At 47.2% G+C, this 8,167-nt stretch overlaps 1 protein-coding gene across 1 annotated transcript in view; it reads left to right on the forward strand.

Annotated features, from left to right (window-relative positions):
- Xrcc6 (X-ray repair cross complementing 6) overlaps window positions 1-8,167 on the forward strand; it is a 51,651-nt gene continuing 43,484 nt past the window's right edge. The window contains exon 1 of the mRNA XM_074084580.1: window positions 1-161. The gene's annotated coding sequence lies outside the window, so the exon portion shown is untranslated. The remainder of the gene's footprint in view (window positions 162-8,167) is intronic.

Raw genomic sequence — 8,167 nt, forward strand, 5'->3', positions numbered from 1 at the left:
CTCTGACAGTACCAAAACAAGCCAGGACTGAAGGCAGAGATTCTTGCCCAGCAGGTTCTGCTCAGGAAGGAAGACCTGGGGGTGTTCTGGGCCAAACTCCAGGCTGAAGTCTGTCCATATTCAGTTTGCACTTTTCTTGCTTTTCCAAACAAGTCTCTGAGGTGAGTACCCTTATATTCAATTTCTAAAGGCAGGTACGGACACCAGAGAGTTATGGTGACTCTCCTAGGGTCACATTGAACAGTCAAGATTCCCACTCGGTACTGTTCTTCTAATCCTTAGCTTTCTCATGGTTCCTAGCTGTTGGAGAAGACGGCATAGCAATATGTTTTCCAAAGAATATAGGGACTATCCACCTTCTTTTTGTCTCCCTGGAGTGTAATCTTTTGAGGGTGGATAGCTCAGGTCTGAAGGGCAGCCCCTCTTTATAGTGGGGTTTAGTCAAGCTGACAGTTCATGGGGTGTCTCCCTGTCAGGTCACCTTGGGCAGGTCTCTGCACTGTAAGTGAGTTCCTTATCTACAGCTGAGGTCAGCACTGCCAGCCTCCAGCTGTCAGGAAGATGAGGGAAGCAGGGAAGGAGGTGTGTATAAAAAGGACCTACAAAGAGGAAGAACTGAGAAACTTGGCTACTTGGTTGTTTCCCTTTCAAAATCCCTACTTTGCTTCACAATAAACAAGTCCATTCAATTTAAACACAATGAAGGGCCAAGAGCGCATGCTCAGAGACTATGTTGGAGGAAGTAGAGGCTGTTGCTGGGTTGGCTCAGGCCCCAGGGGACTCCCTCAGCCAGTGGGGATAGATGAATGATCTCAGTGGATCAGAGCTCAGCCCCCAGTACTGGAGGACCTTGAGTAAATCACTATCCTTACGGCTTAAGTTAGGGGGTGGGGCTGGGGAGAAGAGTCACACTGGGAGGGATCTTAGAGATATCCCATCCATAGTGTCCACTCTACAGATGAAGAAACTGAAGCCCAGAAAGGGGTCTGATCAAGGTTTCAGAGTTAGAGGCTCAACCCAGGTAGATCAGAATTCAGGTAGGGCAGCATGCTAGGCTGGTAGGAGGGGACAGAAGGCACCCTTAGGAGCTAGGGCAGCTCACATGGGGAAAGGTCACCTTGGAGTAAAGGGTAGGGAAAAGGGATCCAGATGAAGTGGGAACTGGAGGTTCACTTGGAGGCATGGAGGTTGACACCACTGGTGACAGGGAAGAGACTGGATTTGCATCAGGATATGGAGGTTGGACAGGGTGTCCAGAGACATGTTTGAGAAGGAATTTTTAATGTGAGGAAAAGGAGTTTGAACATCACTGGGTGGGCTAATGGCCTTGCTGCAATGCAGTTACCTAACTCTGGAGGAGGGCTGGACCCAACGCGTGGGTAAAACCCCCCCTTGGTGTCCATTTTTCTCACTGCAGGGAAAGAGGGGGCAGTTTGTGTTGGAAATGTAGGCCCCAAAGTGACCACGTGGAGAGGAGTTATCTGGCCAAGATATTCTTTATTGCCAGGTGGGAGAGGGAGAAAGGGGGGGGGGGGGCCTGGCCGGGGCTTAAATACCCCTCAGTGGGACTCAGCATGATCTAATTGGTTAGGATCTTATGGTTCATGCTGATTGGAGGTTGGGGCAGAAGGAGGGTTCAAGCTAGACTTGAGGCAGGACCTTGACCCTGGGAAATGGAAGCTTAAGGGTGCAGTAAGAACTGAAACCTATCGATGCCATTATTGCCAACATTCCTCCCTTTTTTGTTTGTTAACGAAGGGGGGCGTTGTGTTCGCTCTGGCTTCTTCGAGCTGGCAAGGGGCTGAGTAGGGGAAGGGAGGGTCAGTTGGCAAACAGTGTTGGGGTGCTGAGCCTCATGATGGCGTACACCCAGGCTCCAAAAATGAAGATTTCTTCTTCCCTGAAGTTGATGAAGGTCCCTTGCAGCCACAGGTCATAAAGAGTCTCGAGCCAATCCTCCGACCTTCGCATGGTGGGTGTCAGCCAACTATCCTCGCGTTTTGGAGAGGTTGGTGTCCCTGGAGGTACAACTGGTTAAATTTTTGATTAGCAATAGAGACATGTAGTATGATACAAGGGAGGAACCTTAAGAATAGGAGAGCAAGAACACAGGCATCAGGATGGGCATTGGCCAGGAGAACCACTGTGAAATGTTTTCCCTAGACAATTTCAAGAGTCCTCCAACTACAGAGAGAGAAATGGGTGGCCATACATTATCTAAGACCCAAATAGGAACATTAGGAGGACCATAAAAGGTGTCTGTTCAGGGACTACATACCTAGGGATCTAAATTCTGCAAAATCCTTTAACTGCCAGGAAAGCTGTAAGCTGTCTTATGGTATGGGGGTTGGGAAACGGAAGATTGGGTTGATGCATTTATGACTCAGGGAGTGAGTCTGTCCCTTTAAGGCCACACCTAGGTAGGTGACCTGTGGGAGGCAGGGGCTGTCAGGATTTAAATGTAACACTCTTGGATAAAAGAGAGCTTTAGCTTATTATTTTATACAAATTGACACTTTTAACTTTTTAAATGTTTGTACCATATTTAGATAAAGTATAACATAACACTGTTACAAGGTGGTCATTTAAGACACATAAGCAAATATGTAAATGAACTCTGATTTAGTGGTACTTAAAGTTTGACAAGATCAGCAGAAAACACAAATAATTTCTTGGATCAAATCTTTCTCTGTAATGGTTTTTTGTAGATGTTACTCAGAGCAGAACAATATTAAGATAACCTTGTTATTTCATAGACATAGAGAATTTTATTTTAGTTTGACATGACCCTAAAAATCTTTTAGGCAACTCTTAGATTATATTTAACTTTAACTTTATCACACACCGAAGCTTTTATTACACACTTCAAACTTACTCAGACCTTCATACAACCTACTAAACCCTTTGATGGTTTGTCCTTATCCTTCCTATTTGAAACAATCTTTAGGACAAACCCTTGTTTACAAAATCCCTTCTCATCCAAAAAACCATTCCTTTCTCCTTTAACTTCCCAAAAAATACATTTATTACCTATCTATATCCTTTCCAGTTGTTTACTTTGTAGCTTGTATTTTAAAATTAACTTTTATAAGAATTTTAAATTTATTATAGGGGCTGGAGCAACTAATTAGTAGCCCTTGTTGTTTTAAGGAATTTATGATAGGCATAAGGCCTCATGTCCCTCAGGCTTGAGGGGATATTGTTTTAGGTGTGGAAACGGTGAGGGATTTTTGAGTTTTATTTGAATAGGGAGGGCCATCCTGGCTCACCCTACACTCATCTCATCAGTCCACACTGTGGAATCTATTTGTTCCTGAAGGAGGGGGCAGCAGAGATAGCTGCCTGGGGGGAAGAGCATTTGAGCTTTTAGTTGAGATAGTAAATCCTGTCCCAGTAGGGACACTGGAGTTTCAGGTACTATGGGGAAAGAGTGACAGAAGAGGAGGTCTCCCCAAGAGCAGGCCAGAGGCCGTGTAAACTAGCGCTCTAGGGGCTAGCCAGATTTGCCCCGAATGATAATTGTTGTCATTGGACCGGGGACCAAGAGAAAAAGGTAAAACAGAGAAACGGGCTCCACTGTCTAGGAGGAAAATGGCCTTTTGTTTTTCTGCCATTATGGCTCCTGAACATTGATGCCAAGAAGTGGAGTGTGGCCAGGAGCCTTGGACAAATCAATCCATAGAAGGTGGCACCTCATCTTCCATCTGGTGATGGGGGCACTTAGACCTCCAGTGGTTACCCTTGCAAGAGGGCAGGGTCCCAGTTGGGGGTGGGGCTGTCTCCCAGGCTGTCCCCCTTAAGCATTCTCTGCAGAAGTGCCCCTCCTGTCCACCACGGTAGCAAGTTCAGGATACAGGCCCCAGTCGGGTGGGGCCCTCTCTGAGAGCAGCAATGAGGCCATGGTGTCTCTTATCTTTTTCTCTCCTGTTAGTAAGGTCCTGGACATACAGACATAGCCATAAATACAGACATGGCTAGCTGTATTACTTGGCTCAATGACTTTTCCCTTCAGCACAGTTTTTTACGAATATCTGGGGCTGACTGTTAGAAATTTATCTTTGAGGAGAACCTCTCTCACCTGTGACTCTGAGTCCACCGTGGTATGCTTTCTGATAGCCTTCTTAGATGCTGTAGAAAGGTAAGAGGATTTTTTTTTTTAAGGTTGTTGCTGTAAAGTAAAGTTGTTACTTTAAACTGACACCTGACACTCTGGACAGCAAGTCTGAACTGTTCTGGGCCTCAGTTTCCTCACTTGAATAATGAGGGATCTGGTCTAGGTTAAACTACATTTTTCTACTATGAGATGGCTAAAGTGACATTAATGCCACTTATCTTCTTTACCATTTATTTATTTAATTATTTATTTTAGTAATACTGGGGAATTGAACCCAGGGCTTTGCACATGCTGGCAGACATTCTCCCATTGAGCTACTTCCTCAGCCCCAAATATTATTATTATTATTTCTTACTTTGGCTGTACTGGGCTTGAACTCAGGACATTATGCTTGTAAAGCGGCACTCTACTGCTTGAACCACATAGTCATTTCCAACCTGTGTGGCCTGGGCCCGAACCCATTGCTTTTCTAATGAGATATGAGTCTGGTCTAGTAGAAGCATAATATCCTTTCATGTCAGTTGAAAGGTTTATGTTGAGGCCAAAGGTATAGAAAATTCTAAATGAGAAGTTTAGAGACCACAGTAATGTCTATTTTGTTATTTCTGGAACTATAACCTTGAGCTAACAATTGGCTTACAAGGGCTGGGTCTGATGCCCTGAGGTGTGAGGTGGGGCTAGAAGCAGGACTTATGCAAGATGCCACTCCCTCCACACACACCTGGGACAAATGACCCTGACTGCCTAGGCCTGATCCTGCGGACTGTCGCCCCTCCCCCCTTCCTGTGTACTCTGAATGCATTTATTCTAGGGGAAGTGGTGGTGGGCTGCAGCCATCACCACGTGTGGCTGGCGACCCAGGATGTACTGAGTCCTCTCTATGGATTTTCTTAGCTATGGCAGGTGTTTTTGCTGTGTCCAGAGCCTGCATCCTGTGCACAGGTGCGCCTGTTTGCTTTCCCTCCTCCCCTTGTGGGGACAGAGCTACAGCATGAGTGTGGCAGCTGCAGTTTTTTGTAAGTGCTTTTGTAAAGCAGCTAATTCAAAGTTACTTTAGTCTGAGAGGCCTGGCAAACTAGTTGGAATAACTTAAGTCATAAGGTACCATGCTACAAGTTTTTCATGGGAGGCAGGGTCCCAGTAAGCCCAGGGAGGGGAAGGCAGACAGACAAACGACATGTGGTGAGACCATGGAGGAGGCAGAAAAGGTGTGCTGACATCTTAGGTAAGGGAGGGGAAGGCAGAGCTTGGAGGCATGACACATGCTTAAGGGATTAGCCATCACCTGTGCCTCCAGGTTGCTCCCATTGATTGGTACTGGCAGGCTTTCAGGAAACAAAACCTCCACTCTCCAGTCACCAAATAAAACCGAGGCTTGGTCTCAGCCCACAGGAAGGGAGCATGAGCTCTCCAGAGCTGGAACTGCCTTGAGGCCAGAATTGGCAAGGAGTGGCTTGCTTAACTCCATGATGGGGAAAGTTTTTCAGGAAGATAGGAGGAGATAGGTATGGTAAGCAGTGCAAGAAGTCTGTTTACATGGGGAAGGAGGTGGTTTGGGAGAGAAATTGGATGATTTAGAATCTGGTTTATAGGCTAATAGAATCTGCGCAGGGGAACAGAAAGTACAGAGGGAGGGTTTGAGGTGGCTTGCAAGTGGTGCAGAGAACTGGATTTAGACAGAGGTATGAAAAGGCTTGGATATATGGAATGTCTCCCCATCGTCCTGATCACTCACATTAGTTATATGTCCCGTAAAAGGTTGGGATCTAAAAACCCAAAAAGGGACCAGTGACTTTGGTTGTCTAAAGGATAAGTGGGCCAAACTTGGGTGCAAAAGCGGATCAAGTTTTTTGGTTTTATGTCTGGGGTCAAACCCAAGGTGTCCAAATAATTGAGGAGGCATCTCAATGGGGAGTCACATGGCAGAGAAGATGTAGAGGAACCCATTATGAGGGACCCGGTCCCAGAATAGGGAGAAGAGGATATTATGTACTGTGGAGCATCCCCGCGCAGCACAAATATCTGAGAAAACGCAAAGCGCACGAGAATCAGTCGTCACTGAGTTCAGGCGGTTTGCAGGCCAGAGGCCAGCGGCTTGGATTACCTAGGCCTAGGTTTTGTAGGGTCCTGGACCCTGTAAAATCCAAGCCCTGCGGAGAAGGGGATCCCTCTACTGTCTGAGCCACCCAGAGGTAGCCCAAAGCAGGGGAAGTGTTCTAAAACCCCAGAGACCCTGAAGGGAGGGACCACAAAGGGAGCCCAAGAAGGGTAGGTGGACTCACCAAAGAATGTCCGGTGTTGGATGCAAGCAAGGGCAATTGGGAGGATGAGTCCCGGCCAGTCACGTCCTCAGGGTGGTTGTGGGGTGAGTCAGAATCGGGGCCCCACCAGGATTAGTGGGGAGCCCCGATCCGAGTCATGGCACCAAATGTTGGAAATGTAGGCCCCAAAGTGACCACGTGGAGAGGAGTGATCTGGCCAAGAGATTCTTTATTGCTGGGTGGGAGAGGGAGAGAGCCAAGGGGGGGGGGGGCTTAAATACCCCTGAGACTCAGCATGATCTGATTGGTTAGGATCTTATGGTTCATGCTGATTGGAGGTTGGGGCAGAAGGAGAATTCAAGCTAGACTTGAGGCAGGTCTGTGACCCTGGAAAACAGAAGCTTAAGGGTGCAGTAAGAACTGAAACCTATCGGCGCCATTATTGCCAACAGTTTGCACACAAGAACTAGTTCCAGTCCAGAACCATTCTCCTAGACTGGAGGTGTGGCTCAAGCTTTGCAAGTGCGAAGCCAAGTTCAAACCCCAGACCTGTCAAAACAAAACCCCTCAAATCAGAACCACTCTCCTCCTCCTCCTTCCAAAGCTGCCACACTCCACAGTCAAAGGATCATGTTCAGTGGTGTGCCAGGCCCCTGCTGGGCTCTTTGCCAGCTTTCCCAGGTCAGTGCCCCTATCAGGGCATGAGGAGGCCTGGGTTTCATGGTCTAGTTCCCAACCAGCCTGAGCAAGCATCCTCCCACATCATCATCCCACTCTGTAGCAGGTTCTACCTCCACACACTCCTAACTCCAAACAGTATTCCCATGATTCTTGGGGGAATTTTGCTGGAATGTTTTCTCTTAAAACTTCCTCTATCTCTACTTTCCCATGCTCCTGGCTGTACATTGCATTTTTAGAGAACAAAGCAGGATACTGAAGAGTGTGTGGCATATACATCTTCAAATGCACCAACATATCTACGAGGCCACCCCACCCTATCTGTGGTCATCATTTAGTCTTAGATTACAACCAACCTCCTTACAACCCCCCCAACACACACACACATCCTTATCCCAAACTATGTACCACCTACCTTTATTTTTCCTCTGGCACTGTCACCATCTGGGATCCCCTAACATGTTATCCTATTGTTTCCCAGCCTCCCAACATGATCCCTGCCTGGGCAGGGCCTTGCTAACCCTGTTGGCTGCTGTACAGAGTGGAGCTCAGTGCTGCTCCGTATAGTCACTCCCAGGGTCGCAGATGTGGGGTTAAATGAGCTCACTCCAGATTGACTGCCATGAGACACAGTCTATGGAGAAAACTACCTGTTTTCTGCCATTTTTCCTGCCAGAGGCATGTGGGTACATACCTGCTTTTTTTTGTAATGTGTCCTCAGCAGACAGGATTGACCTGGGCCCTCTGCATGGTGTTGGCTCGCAGGAGTCTCCAGTCAATGACTGTTGAAGGATTCTGTCCTCATAGCATGACCTTCATTGAACATTTGGTCTGTGTCAGGCACTGGGTGAAGTGTTTTACACACTCTTTGTCACCACCCTGCAAAGTGGATGCCATTTCTCCATTTTACAGAGAAGGAGACAAACGGAAATGGACTGGCCAACAAGTGGTAAAGCTGGGATTCGTGCTCAGACTGTGTGATCTGAGTAGGAGTGTTAAGAACTCCTGCCTCTAAACAGGTCAGCTCTTAGGAAGTAGAGATGCCAGGCAAAGCCACCTATTTTGTGCCAGAACTTCGTTTTATTCCTAAGGCAGTATACTGGAAAAATGCAGT

Source organism: Castor canadensis, chromosome 8 (assembly GCF_047511655.1).
Source record: "Castor canadensis chromosome 8, mCasCan1.hap1v2, whole genome shotgun sequence".
Lineage (NCBI taxonomy): Eukaryota > Metazoa > Chordata > Mammalia > Rodentia > Castoridae > Castor > Castor canadensis.